General features: G+C 40.3%; 3 protein-coding genes and 1 long non-coding RNA gene across 4 annotated transcripts in view; 2 read left to right on the top strand and 2 right to left on the bottom strand.

The window, feature by feature from the left end:
- The window catches only part of LOC136236255 (uncharacterized), a 157,619-nt gene extending 148,098 nt beyond the window's left edge, over positions 1-9,521 (top strand). The window contains exons 12-15 of the mRNA XM_066026385.1: positions 8,744-8,887; positions 8,945-9,052; positions 9,103-9,194; positions 9,249-9,521. The gene's annotated coding sequence lies outside the window, so the exon portion shown is untranslated. The remainder of the gene's footprint in view (positions 1-8,743; positions 8,888-8,944; positions 9,053-9,102; positions 9,195-9,248) is intronic.
- LOC136236181 (uncharacterized) overlaps positions 1-15,385 on the bottom strand; it is a 179,563-nt gene that overhangs the window by 115,947 nt on the left and 48,231 nt on the right. The gene's annotated exons all lie outside the window — the stretch shown is intronic.
- Positions 1-15,385, bottom strand: part of LOC136247685 (E3 ubiquitin-protein ligase TRIM71-like) — a 40,924-nt gene that overhangs the window by 21,189 nt on the left and 4,350 nt on the right. The gene's annotated exons all lie outside the window — the stretch shown is intronic.
- LOC136236355 (uncharacterized) lies at positions 11,224-14,122 on the top strand. The gene is made up of 3 exons (XR_010692101.1): positions 11,224-11,489; positions 13,140-13,278; positions 13,897-14,122. It is a non-coding gene; the product is annotated as an uncharacterized lncRNA (long non-coding RNA).

Here is a 15,385-nt window from a genome sequence, read left to right as displayed (position 1 = left end):
ATGAATCATATTTAGCTACCGGTGACCTCTAGTTAATGTTGATACTGTGCTGCATAGTGGCTGCATAGCTGAGTAACTTTTATCTTCAGTGATGTTGCTAATAATGTATTGCTGCATGCAATACTGTAATAATGTATAGCTCTCCTTTATGTTTTGTACGCATCACTAGGGGATTGTCGTGTTAGTGTATGTACTTGGTTGTATGTGACGCGGTCCTAGTTATACAACCAAGTAGTAAGAATAATACGAAATGCGGTTAAAATTACGTCATTAATAATGAATGAATAAATAATAAATAAATAATGTTTGAGAAAACTACGAGGCCTAGAGACATGAACTAAGCGGGGATAGATTCGCCTGTGAATGAAGGCACAACCGTATAATAAGTACGCCTGTTCGTGCTGATGACTTTACCGTACGTGTAATTCTATATAATGTCCTGCACCATGCCCTTGTTTAATTACAGATTGCTCGAAGGAGATTAGTAAACATCCGTGAGAGGCCAGGCGCCACTTTACTGGTAAGCAACAACATTACAAGTATGTTTAAATGTTTGTAACTGTATTTTGTGTGCAGGATATGCGCTCCAGGCGTCATGCAGTGAACGACCAGCTGATGACCAGTTGGGATACCAGCTGATGCGCTCATAAACAACCAGCTGGAACAGCAAGGTAATGAGTAATGTAATACTTGTACCGGTAGTTGTATTATAGGTCTACATCTTCATCCTTCATCTGGCTTGCTAGCTGCTGGAATTATTTTCATTATACCGGCACCTTCATCTGGCTTGCTGGCGGCTGGAATTGTTTTCCACTCGGCTTAACTACTAGTCTACTGTGAGTCTGTAATAGCTAAACAAGAAGCCGATGCAGTGCTGCATATACAACAATGTGTAACTATCTCCTGTATGTTGTGCATGGCTGTATGCATAATATTATAGACTGTGATCACTGTGCCAATGCCACACCGCTGATATACAGGTACATCACCAGTGGCCTCTAGTTACAACAGTCTGTTGTGCCATATTGGCTTGATTGGGATCAATTGCTAATTGTGCCTTCACCATATCCCTTATTCTGCATAGCCTCACTTCACTGCTGAGTCATCTTCAGAGACACGTCACACCTACAATATATAGTTACTTTCAATATTGCTAACTTAACTTGGTTTTTTGTGTAGGTTGTGTTTTAGTATTGTGGTTTTCTGATGCCAGTTAAACTGCCTTGCCTGTGTACGTATGCATATGTATCATTTCCACAGGTACACGCACACTGCTCTGAGTGTTTCCTATGGCACTGTTTATACTTGCCCAATGGGTAGGTTGCAACGTTGGTGTATGTACTTGGTTGTATGTGACGCGATCCTAGTAATAATAATAATAATAATAATAATAAAACATTGAAGCAATAACCTTAAGTCATCAATTGCTGCATTGGTTTGCAGCTTCATTAAAGTACAAATGAATTCCTGGGAAAGTGTTAATGTCACATTTCCATCCTGACTCATTCCTTTCAAGCAATGTGTAAGATATTACAATACCAATGTTTGGCTAATGAGTATAAAACTTAGTAAAATCATCACCTTTAAAACTTTCTTCACAGAATGTACTCACTCACAATTGCTCTGTTAAGTATAGCACAGTAAGCTCACTTTTCTTCAAGAGCTTGTCGTTGTGTCCCAGTTTTGATATACTACTTGCCAGTCTCTATCTCTTCTGATCCTTCTGCATTGCTCTTTCTTCTATAACAACCTCTTCAATTAGCTGTTCAACAATAGTTGGCACTTATCGCAACAACTGCAAATCCTGGGCTAACACCTGCACTTTATATTTCTCTTTTTCGCTTGCTTGGTTCTCATGTATCTTGTAACATTCTCTATAGTTTTACAAACAACTTCATCACCATTTCCTTCTTCATGGTGGCCAAGATAGAGTGTTGGTAGCCAGTTGGGGTTCATCACATCATACAGTCCTTGCTGGTTTACAACTGATGAAATGCTTTGAACAAATCCTAAAATTGTCAATTGCTGGCATGTTTCCTTTGAACAGCAGCTACAATGCCAGCCCACCTTTTGTTTCTCAGCTTGTACTCTGCCCATCTGTATCTTCTTGTAATGGCTGGAAACCTGTACCATGACACGTCGCAGTCATGACTAGAATCCTTCTTACAACTGACAACTACACACTGAACCATAAAGCGTGTTTAAAACTTTGTTGCAACCACTATACAAGACTTACTATACAGCAAGACAACTTTACAAAATAATACGTTCAGTGCAGCTGGTTCACCAACATGGTGACGATTGGTGCAATACGTAATTATCTCACGTGCATGAAACTGCTCTATGTGTGTGTGTGTGTGTGTGTGTGTGTGTGTGTGTTAACATTTTAATTTCTTAATGTGTACTACCAACAGCTGTGAAAGTAATGTAACATTTTAATAATAGTGCCATGTCTACTATAGCTTTACGTATATGTTAAAGCATAGCCACGAGTGCTATATGAAAAATAAAGCACGAGCAAGGCTATGCTTTAAATGATTTGTGGAACTTTCTAGTCGTGTAGCTTCACCATACACTAGGACTCGTAATTAACATGCATTGCACAAACTATTAACAGCCCGAACGCACACAAACTAACAAAGTAACTCACATGTATTTCACCATAGTTTGACATGGTAGACATTCATTACGTATTTTAGCGGGCTTTGGTCGCAACCCACAATCAATTCTATTGCGAGTCACATAGTGAAGTATTTCCATGATATCGTCAGGACTTGTCCGTTTACATTAACAAGCGTAACAGCAACATTACCTTCTCCCACCCATCATCAAAGCATTTAGGTACGTCTATAAAAGCAATCCAGTGGTAGAACTCATATTAGCTGGGGTGATTGATCACTCAGCACAGCAAGGCTATCAGCCTTCACTGGCTTGGGTGATTAGTCATACTGGAATGAGTCACGCAGGCTATTAGCCTGCACTAGAGCACATGGGAAACTGTGCTTTATTGCCCAAAAAGAGTGCTTTATTGCACCACAAAGAGTGCTTTATTTGTTCTATAAAGCACTCTTGTGGTGCAATAAAGTACTCTTTGTGGTTGATGAAGCACTGTTGGCCGGCTTAGAGTGTACTTTATGAAATTTAAAGTACACTTTTTCCTTTGATCTCACCCACGCAAAGTTCTATAAAACATCTTATTGTACTTTGGGTGAAAAGAACAAAGTGAAAAGTGTACTTTATTTCCATATTGTACACCTGGCTGCACACTTCAAAGCTGGCAAGTTGTTGTATTTGTTTCAACTGTGCTGTATTTGCCCAAGTGTGTTGTATTTTCCCTTCGATCCCAATACAGCACTGTTGAAACAGTAAACAAGTCGACCAAAGCATGACCAATGCCAGACACATTATCGCATTCCTTTCACCAAACCACTGCAATGTTATGAAGCCATTCAACAATTATGACGTATCATAAACACATAGAACAATGCCATGACCTAAACACTAGTGGGCGAATTACCCTGAATTACCCTGAAAGCCATTCTTAGCGAATGCATTTAGCGAAGGAACAGAGCACATGGTGTTATCAACACTACAAAATGACTCCTGTCCACGTTGTAAAGCCAGGTAGTTTCCAGTTGCCTTCGTGGTATTGTTCCCAGCACCACACCATGGCTTCTATAAATGCACTCTCACCCACTAAACACGATAGCAAGCCTCTCTATAACAAAGTCATAGACTTACTCATGGGCATTAAGCCAGGCCTTAACTGAGAAAGAAGCAGTTTTCCACTTACTGTCACTCTCAACAGCTCAAATCAATTAAAGCTACATAGCTAGCTAGCTGGTGCAGTATGAATGAGTATATGACTAATGCTTTGAATAGTTAATCACTGCAATACACACGGTCTCGAACTTACGCGGATAGGCTGTTACCTCCTGCATGCTACTTGGCGTCACCCTCACTCTTTGCAGCCACTACTTTAGTACAATAAACCAGTTAAAGCATCGCCATCGCTCGTGCAATATGGAAAAAAATAGCACTCGGGCATGGTCTCGAACCTAATACAGCACTCAGCTTCGTCTCATGCTGTATTAGTCTCTCTCCCACATCCTCGTGCTATTTTTTCCATATTGCACTTGTGGCAGTACTTGAAGAACCTTTAAACCGGTGAAGAAACCTTGAAACCAGTTATTGCCCACCCACTTTTGGTAAACGATAAATTATCCCTGCTGACAAGTGTTAACAGAGTAGGTATAAACAGTGGACCTGGGGACTCAAGGACCAGGAGACCCGCAGAGGCCCAACTTTTCATGGCATTTTATATACTTCACAGTTTTATACATTCCATAGATAGTCGAAGTGTGTCATGTTTCATGACCAATCCACCCTTTCTCCGTCACTTTGTCTTATGATGTTTATAAACTTATTAATTAGAATTTATAAGCACCACTGAAAGTGGATCTGCAGCTAGCTGCATAATGAGCATACTAGTCTATTATACTGCCTAGCCACTATACAGTTCAGAAACATTGTGCAAACAAGAAAATGAAGCAATCACTGCAAGTTACACCATCAACTCAATAACCAAGACCTCGACAAAGACTTTACACTTAGTACATCATGTGGGGCACCATGGGTGCACGAAGGTGAAGGCTTGCTAAAACCTCAGTTAATACGAAGTTGTTTGAGCTGTGGGGGCCAATACTAAGCAGTCCAGACCCTTCAGCTAGCCCCTCGGGGTAGTCGGTGCTTATAATTTCTAGGTATTGTACGAGGCACCGTGATCACTGTGACAGAATAAGAGTGGTCTGGCTATGCAAGACTAGCTACTGTGACTCACAAAGGTATCTACGTAGTACAAGTATAGACTGTATGAATACTGCGAAGTATATAAAATTCCATGAAAAGTTGGGTCCCAGGGTCCTTGGGTCCACTGTTTATACCTACCCATGTTAACATCATAATATAACCTCAAAGCATGTGTAAATATGTGATTGTAATAACTGTTATTGCAAGACAGGATGTTGATGGTTGCTTTGGTACCACCCTAAACCTTCCAGCAGACTTGTTGAGTCACATTATGTCTGCCAATATACACACATACCAATTAACCAGTTATTGCCAATTATTGGTAGGCAATTAACCAGTGACATTAATGTTTTAGGTGTACAGCACTAGATTGTGTGTTGGCATTATAAATGGGATGGAAATTTGTTCATGTAGGATATCATGGACTAAACTAACAAAAAAGTAGGGTCGTGTAAAGTGGAGTGAAGGCCACTTGAGTTCTTGTGCAGGAATCTGAAGATTTAGACCAGCTGCGGGTATCAGAGTTCCACCTACTGCCACACACCCGACATGCATCACATTCCTGAATTGATTCCAGCTGTAATATATCTTTAGAATTCTGTAGACACCAAACGGGTGGAGCATATTCAAGGATTGGCCTAACCAAAGACTTGTACGCAACTGCTTTAATATAAGTATGTAGAACATGAAAAGAGGGTGTGTTGTAGATAGTCAAGACAATGGATTGCCTTAGCTGCCAGATGTTTAACTTGGTTTCCTCATTTAAGGTGAGAGTTGATGAGCATTCCTAAATACCGAATTACTGGTTTTTGGAGAAATACACTGACCAGCCAGGGTACAGTTGTAAGTAAGTGGAAGACGCTTATAGGAAATGCAAAGGTGTTCACATTTCAGTGGATTTAAATTCAGCTGCCACAATCTACACCACTCATAAATTGAGAAAAAATCTTCTTGAAGGAGTAGCTGATCATGTGGACATTTGCTTGTAGAGAGCAATGTCATCAGCAAAAAGTTTGATGGTGTTATGATGGATTACTTTATACAGTTCATCAATATAAAGTAAAATCAATAGGAGGCCAAGAACAGAGCCTTGAGGAACCCTATATCTAACAGGAAGCCAATCAGAGAAACTAACTCTTTGGTTGCGTTCAGTTAATAACAAGTTAAACCATGATAAAGGTTTCCATGTATGCCAAGACTTTCAAGTCTAAGCAGGAGTCGACGACAGAAGGGAACTGAGTCAAATGCTTTGTCAAGATCTAACAACAGGCAGTGAATGGAGTTGCGTGTTTATCACCCTTCTTGTGTACAAGAACAATATTAGCAGTGATGGTAGACAACCAGAATGGAAAGTTGAAAAATCTAGATAAGGGAGAACAGATAAATTTAGCAGCAACCTTTAACAGATGTGCTGGAATACACAAGCTTTATCACATTGTAAATTAATAAGTTCCTCATAAAATTAGCCAGAGTAAAAGTGATAGTATTGATTAGCTTTGAATGAAAATGGATAGAGTCATGCAAAGATTTAATATTGGTGCTATCTTCAGTATAAAATACTGAATTAAAATACTAGTTAAATATAGAGGTTTTTTCATGGTCATCAGAGATGAAATGACCAGAATAACTGGAGGATGATAAGCTAGGGGTTAAGGGTCTCTGGAAGAACAGCCCGAGTAGCCAGTCCTTGCTACTCACCATTGAAGGGATTCCCTTCAAGAAGAGTGGATGACGGTGACCTTTGACTGAATTGATGAAATTTCTTTGTATTGCTTGAGTAAGATATAGACAAAGCAGACAGTGGTGTCCTGCTTGGTCTTGGAACAAACTAGATTACTAATGGCTTTGTACTTTGACTTGACAACTTTTATAGTTCAAACGGTGTATAAGTACACTGCTAAAAGCAGGGAGTTGCCACTACTCTGGGGAGTAAAACATTTACTCTGCAAGGGGAGTTTGGATTACTAGCAGAGTAACAGGAACTCATGGCGAGTAAAAAGAACTCAAAGCTAACTTGAAGAGTTCCCATTACCAGCTAGCTAGTAGCTGCTACACTTGGCTGGTCATCAGCCATGCTGTCATATCTCATGCTATTCTGGCTACTATTCACAGCAAGAAGATAAACCACCAGTCTAGAATGGAAATCTATATATATATAAAGCTGAAAAGCCGTCTGTCCATCCGTCATACCGCTTTCTCACCAAACTTGGCGTGAATCAACCCAATCTGTACTGATAATGAAGCACTCATCATCCAGCTACTCTAAGATTGCTATCACGTGTTCATGCATGCTTCCATTCATTCTCTACATTGTGTAGAAGGCCAAGGTGTAGATAAAGCTCAAGCAACATTCCTTTGATAACCACAGCATGTACTGTTGAAATAGTAGAATTCCTGATTAGCATGCAAGAGGTCGTGGGTTCAAATCCACCTGTTGGCATTTTTTCTTTCTACTTAGTACCTTTTTGTGTACACCTTTTTAAAACATGACTTTAGCTCATCATATCTTGGCATGCAAAGCGCGGGACTTTAGTAAAAGTAAACACCCATCATCTGGCAACTCGACCGTTGTTGTAGCAATTCAGTGCGTACTTTAGTTTGCTCTTTATAGAGACATGAAGGCACTGGTGTAGGGAGGATCACTGAAAAGTTGAGCTACATTCCTGTCAAAACCACTGATAAACAACTGTGGCGATTTGTGCACCTCCCTTAACCCCAAGTTGTTATAACCAACCTTGGTTCAATCCCCGCCTATATAGGTCATAACTTTTTTTCATTTTTGGACCTTTTTGTTCTATCTGTTCCATGCAACTCTTATACTCAGTTTTTCAGCACTAGCACTTAACTGCCTTACATCATAGAGACTCGTATAGCACTTTTGGGATAGGGCAGGTAAATTGCCAACATATCTGTGTGTTGGTCCAGTGTGTTGTATGAGAGTAGGTAAAAGCTTCTTTCACCAGTATCCAGAATATTTACATCTTTGTTTTAAGCACATAGGTGTGCACTGACATGCAAAACTGTTTGTTCAGATTTACCTCATTCCTGCTGTAGTAAATAGGCAGCTTGCATGATTGGACAGATACAAAAAGAGTAATACTGGAACCATGCAGATACTGTAGTTTACACTGAGAAATTGCTTCTGACCTAACACAACCGTTTCACTATAATCCTTCTTACATGCTTTCACTCTAAAGGATCATACATTGCCTTAATGGTCAATTACACTGTGGGCTTTTGTATGGCAAGAGATATATGTGTCACTACAACATCAGAACTGAAAGTGCATAGCATAAGACAATGCTTGCCATGCAGTAACTATAATTGCAAATTGTGTTGGCTTTAAATTATGCCCAAGTTTGGTGACAGTCATTGTGTAGAAACTGAAAGTGCATGTGTACTGTATATACAATTGCCTTAGCTCACGTGCAGTTTAATTAATTAGCCTCATTATTTCACTATATGTACTGCATAAGGATCATGTACTTTAAAGCACTATCGACATGCATGCTATACACAGCAAGTATAGGACACTAATATTTATGCTTTGCTCCCAATATATAAATTATTGTCACATTAGTTGTCCTGCATGTAAAGCAGCAAAGATTTTGTTTGTTCTTTACAGCACGTTGAAGTCACTGGTAGAGAAGACGTACTGAATAATTGAACTACATTCCTGTCAAAACCACAAACAATAAAACTTTAGTGTTTTGCATCATTAATTTCAGCAGGAACCTCATGCTCTTTAAAAATGTGACATCATCATGTACTGTACATAGCTACATGAGCAGTGTTGGTGTTTAATGTTTGGTCCCTCTTCCTGGCATTAAAATGTTTAATGTGGAGATGATCCTGCATATAGGGCAGGTACCAATGCTACAGCAGCAGTCTCTTAGTTTGTTGGGGTGGTTACTCATGTTGTGCTTTCATACAGGTCTGAAAACCCATGCAGAACCTGACAGAAGTCACAGAGTCACCCAGAAGGACGAATCATCATCTATGAATACTGAAATACAACGGAGTCGAGTGGAGTAGTCAAGAACACCTTAATTCTCTACTAAGTTTTTGAACTAAAGAGGTAGTACTAAGGTGTTTCCTCATTCTTGTTTTTACTCGTACTTGCCTGTTTCTTCAGGTAAAGCAGTTATCTCCTAGTCGTCTGACATGCTGGGCTGTAGTCACAATGAAAGTTGCCAAACCTTGACTACAAAGTGAATAATATTATAATAATTTATTTATCAAGGTGTAATGAAAGATATACCAACTGTCATTGATTGCAACTACTTATTACAGGTTACCAATGATGATGGCAGTGGGGAAATTGAAAACAATTACTGTAACAGCATTGACGACAACTGTATGGGATGTACTTTCAGTGGATACAGGTAACTAACCATACATTACCATACATTTCTTTATTGTACTACCATTTACAACAGTTGGGAACAAAGTTACACCAGTTGGCAACAAGAGTCATATATCAGTGATATGATGATTTGCTCAGCTATTTGTGACATGCCACAATGCTTCAGTTGATACAAGTAGCCATGGCACTACACAATGGGGGAACATTTCTTTATTGTGGTATACAACAGATTAGATCATCAAAGACATGGGTATACTGGCACAGTTGAAAACAAAATTACAGTCAGCAATGAGGGTTGCAACAGTTGCAAAACAGAGTCATGTGTCTGCTCAGCTACTGATATGATATGCTGCACAGGAATAACGCACCTTGATTGCGGACAACGTACCAAGGGGATTAGACACCGCATAGTGGGAGCAGACGGTTGAGATGCGGTTATCCGCGTAGGCGTACGCGGACTACTGTTAGTACCCCGTTTGGGACCACTTGTACGCGGATGTACGCGTCTCACCCGCGAAGAAATCCGTACGGTGCCATCAATAAACCGCCTAGTTCTCCGTAAGCACCTATCCGGTGTCCGCCAATGAGCCTAAAGGGTCACGCAGGATCCTACGCGCGGGCCGCTGTGTCCGATAATGAATTCAGTTTTTGTCACGTGAGAGCATAATTTAAAATGCATAAAATTCCACAATAAAAATAAAAATGTCTTGTTCATTCTTTTACACAACATTCTTAGCTCCATGCATTCCAACGTTCCAGTTCTGTCAATAACAAAAGTAAGATGATGCAGCTACACACTACACATGTACCTTGAATAACTGTTCGAAGCAAAACAAGTTCTACCTGAAGAAAACATACATTACAGTGTATCACAAACTGCACATTACTATACACTAACCTAGCACATGCCAAAGTACCAGATGTGAACACTACTTGTGTGAATAGTTCTTTGTTGCAAACATGACAACACCTGGAAAAAGCCTATACATAATGGAAAGAAAATAGTTACGCACTATCAGCACGTACCATAGTCACGTGTCCATCAGATACCACTGTTTACAAGTTGACTTTGACGTTAGCAGAAAGTGGAATATCCATTAGAAGTTTCTGGGTAAGGTAAAGAGTTTGTTTTGTGGTTGATGTCTGCCATCACGTGCCAGAGGGGTCATCATACTGCTACGATCAGCTTGCAACAATCTGGCTTCCAAAGACTGGCTTAATGCCATAGGATTCCGTTAACAGTCTCTGGTGTTTCAGTTATTGAGTACTTGACAGCTTATTGCAAGTAGTGGCAAGGAAATTCCATTGAGATGCTAATGCTGTAAAATATCTTGTAGGAAATCCTAAAAGATAAAGGCAAAATCATTTGATAGCACTGAACTACTGTTGGAAAGCTGGCTAGACAACTGGTACACAGAGAAACACATTAAATTATATCAAGCTACACTAAAACAAGTCTTACCATGAATTTGAATAGTAGGTAACTAAAATCCTTACGACAGCCAAACAGCCCATGGTACGCAGCAACATAGCAGATATTGGGTTGAAATCATCCACTAAGGGCACGGTCCAATAAACTGCGACTACACTACAAAACAGCCATGGCTTACCAACCAAAACACAACTATACTTACCAAAGAGTACATACCATCACACAGCTTAGTGTTCTAACAGAAGAAAGCAGACTAGGACGGTAGTTCTCTCTACCCGGAATGTCTGTTATAATACATAAAACAGTTATTAAAAACAATACGTATTTCACCGTATCGATTGGCGAAAACAATCTGAGGTGTTTGACACGATGGTATCCTTCACATCTAGATCTGCTCAGTCAAGCGCCATTACGTCTCAGCTGCCAAGCACCCGAAAACCCCCCAAATTCCATGAAAGTATCGTCGCAATCATTGGTATTGAGTAGCGCCAATGTTGCGCCATGTTTAACCCTAGTTTTATTCAACAATCCGGCTGCGTTAGACTGCTTAGCGTCAGTATCCAATCACTTCCGTCAAAAAGAAACCGCACGTGATTTTGATGATCAAAGATGGTTTGTTGTGCGCACGCCTCCACCAGTTAAAAGGTGCGCATCTGTTAAAATAATTCCAGAACAATCTTTAGACCTCGTGTGGTACCTATCATTCTGCTACTGTATTGTGTTCAAGTATTGGACGATAAACGGAAGAAACAACCGTCTCTTCGTTACCGACGTACTGAGCTAGCGGCTAACATGTAGCTATCCTCAGAGTGACTGACACATCCGACGAGATATCCTGTTAGATAGTATACTCTCCATACCCTCACTAGAACAAAAAAAATGGTGAGCCGACCTGTATTTAAGTCTTTGGTGAACTCAAGAGGTGTAAACCTAACCCACATCGTAATTCCATATATGTATCTGTAAAGCAATGAAGAAAATAGGCCACTTCAAAGACGTTCTATGTTTGATAATCGCTGTCAATATACAAATTAACTTTGTACTCATGGTTTTTAGCTTTCAAGATATCTCATTTTATGTTATTACAATGCTCACAGTTTTATAAATTGCAAGCTTTAGCTCTGTACTCATGATTTTCAGCCATCAAGATGTCCCATCTTTTGTTGGCAAGTCCTGTCAAGATGTCCCATCTTTAGGCAGGAAAAATCAGTGAGTACGTAGCTGTTTATCAATGTCAATGCATTACGATGTTCACAGTTTCAAAGCCGTACAAGCTATAGCTCTGTACTCATGATTTTCAGCCATCAAGATGTCCCATCTTTTGTTGGCAAGTCCTGTCAAGATGTCCCATCTTTAGTCAGGAAAAATCAGTGGGTACATAGCTGTTTATCAATATCAGTGTTATTACGGTGTTTTCAGTTTCAAAGCCGTACAAGCTTTAGCTCTGTACTCATGATTTTCAGCCATCAAGATGTCCCATCTTTTATTGGCAAGTCCTGTCAAGATGTCCCATTTTTAGGCAGGAAAAATCAGTGGGTACGTAGCTGTTTATCAATATCAGTGTTATTACGATGTTCGCAGTTGCAAAACGGTACAAGCTATAGCTCTGTACTCATGATTTTCAGCCATCAAGATGTCCCATCTTTTGTTGGCAAGTCCTGTCAAGATGTCCCATCTTTAGTTAGGAAAAATCAGTGGGTACCTAGCTGTTTATCAATATCAGTGTTATTACGGTGTTTTCAGTTTCAAAGCCATACAAGCTTTAGCTCTGTACTCATGATTTTCAGCCATCAAGATGTCCCATCTTTTGTTGGCAAGTCCTGTCAAGATGTCCCATTTTTAGGCAGGAAAAATCAGTGGGTACGTAGCTGTTTATCAATATCAGTGTTATTACGATGTTCGCAGTTGCAAAACGGTACAAGCTATAGCTCTGTACTCATGATTTTCAGCCATCAAGATGTCCCATCTTTTGTTGGCAAGTCCTATCAAGATGTCCCATCTTTAGGCAGGAAAAATCAGTGAGCACGTAGCTGTTTATCAATATCAGTGTTATTACGGTGTTTTCAGTTTCAAAGCCGTACAAGCTTTGGCTGTGTACTCATGATTTTCAGCCATCAAGATGTCCCATCTTTTGTTGGCAAGTCTTGTCAAGATGTCCCATCTTTAGGCAGGAAAAATCAGTGGGTACGTAACTGTTTATCAATATCAATGTTATTACGATGTTCGCAGTTGCAAAACGGTACAAGCTTTAGCTCTGTACTCATGATTTTCAGCCATCAAGATGTCCCATCTTTTGTTGGCATGTCCTGTCAAGATGTCCCATCTTTAGACAGGGAAAATCAGTGGGTACGCAGCTCACTGTTTGCAGCTTTGAAAACATGAAAGTTTTCAGAAATCTCAGCTATCAAGATTTCTCATAACTATTTTGTTGGTGTTTCCTGCCATATTCCTGGTGTGTGGGTGTGCGTCTGTGTGTGTGTAAGTACTTAGTTGATTTACCAAACTGGATTATCATAAGTGTGTATGAGATAGGGTGATTGATCTTTACTACCCTAAACCGGAGGAGCTCATGGTTTGCCGTGTGTCATAGCTCTACGACTTTGCCTGCAGAACCAAACGGGGCACTGAAAATATCATCGTCCATATGGAGTCCTTTGACACTTTTAAGTGGGTATGCATAATGTTCGTAGCGTTTGTTTATTAGTTACGAAAGCCAAACAAGTGTTGAGTGGGGTTCTGGTAACCATAATCTATGGTTCCCAGAGTCCTTTTAAAATAATTAAATTCAATAATTTTTAGCACCACAGTTGAATGGTTTGAACAATTTTGGAGACCATAAGATGTTTGATGTAGCATGACCAGCCTCCTCTGCAAGATGTTAGTTATATATCCACTGATATTGATAATGAACAATTTCCTCTTTACTGTGCATTAATCAGATCAAATGCTTATAAGTATTCTTTAATGTTGTGACTGTGTAGCAAGATTTAAACTGCCCACTTGTCTGGCATGTGGAACTCCAAGCTTGTATTAGTGGCATAGTTAAAACTGTGAAATGGAGCTGAATTGTGGGATGGTATGCAGGGGTGGTGGGACAAGCCCACAGTAACTATATAATATGCTAACTATTATTCATATGTACTACCTGCTGAAAGTAAAGCAATTGTATAACAATGATTGTATTGTAAAGCCGTGTCCGCCACATCATTCCTTCCAGCATGTGATTTGTCCATTATGTGTTTGTCAGGTTTAATAATTAATGAATTGTACATATACAACACTTATACAGGTCCAGCAGTGGTGCTTTGTGATATGCCGAGGATTTTGCTGAGTTGGACACATACGAGGATTTTGCTGAGTTGGACACATATGAGGATTTTTCCGAGTTGGACACATACGAGGATTTTGCTGAGTTGGACACATACGGCTATTGAAACTACTACATATTGAGTTGTTTGTTTCTGTTTGCAGGCTAAATGAACTGTCACAGTGAAAATATCATCGTAATAATTGTATATGTCACCTGTCTATGCACATACTGGTAGTGGTAAAGGTATGCAACTGGGCTAACAACTTTGCCATGTGATTGAAGCTAGCCTATAACCATGAGCTGCTGTCAAGTTGGACAGTACATACCATAAACGGGAAACACGAATGAAAGAAGTATAATAATTTATAATTGATTAATGCATGACAAACAATGTTCCGAGTGTCTTATTGAAGAAGGGGGATGTAGTATGCTGTTACGAAGTTAGTTTAGTTACTTGGTCCATGAAGCCACACTTCCCATGATGTCATAGCTCCAATTCAAGTATTTGTTAATATGACAGCTTTTACGGTGAGTTCTACCAAACTTCAATGCACTATTCATGTCCCACTCCAGGTAGGGTGGGGAATACAGCAGATTTGACAAAGTCTAATGTCAAATTTCCCAGTACTGAAGCTAAAACTCCACTATATTCCCACCTCAAAAGGGGGTTTCTGAGGGGAATTAATTTATCAAAATGATTTTTGACCGCCACCATCAAAAGCCCCAGGATGTAGATGGTCAAATCCCCAGTAGGTGTATCGGGATTCTGGGGGTGGGGCTAGCTTAAAAAGTTGATGTAGGTATATTGTGCCATAATATGCCACAGAACTGCAGGTCTGGCACTCTTGCAGCTAATGGTAACCGCACCCGCGGTACTTGCCACTAAACACGAGTGCTGGGGTATAATCTGTGGCGAGGAGGGGTCTCATGCTAGCTGATGCATCATGTGCAAAGTGTTTCCAGCACCGAGACACAGTGGTCGCCTGCTTTCAAGTGCCCAGGCGCCAGTTTCACCATTAATACCTAAACTCCGGCATCGATACTCCAGATTTTTCTTATCAGTCATTCGTTGGCTTCTGTGTGTCCAGGCTCGTGATAAGCACCTCGTACAGGTTTTGCCTCCAATGTTCACCTTCCAGTACCTGACCGGTAAAGTGGACAGTAGTGAGTGCAGGCCTCAAGCTATAACGCGCATGGGCTATAATTCTGAATCTGTGGTTTTAACCCTATAGATACATCATTGTGGGAGCCTGTACCCGTTACTTCCGTCTTGTCCGCGTTGTGGAATAAGTTGCTTTGCGGGTATAGGCGCTGTATCCGCGTAGTGGAGGAAGCCATTAGGCGGGCACCGCACGGGTTTACACCCGTATACAGTCCGCCAAGTGAAATGATCCGCGGGCAGCGTCCATTCCGTATACAGTGCTAGTATCTCCTGTGCTGGCAGTGACTAAGGACACTGTTTATAGTC

This window comes from Dysidea avara, chromosome 1 (assembly GCF_963678975.1).
Source record: "Dysidea avara chromosome 1, odDysAvar1.4, whole genome shotgun sequence".
Classification (NCBI taxonomy): Eukaryota; Metazoa; Porifera; class Demospongiae; order Dictyoceratida; family Dysideidae; genus Dysidea; species Dysidea avara.
This window is presented reverse-complemented; position numbering and strand designations above follow the sequence as displayed.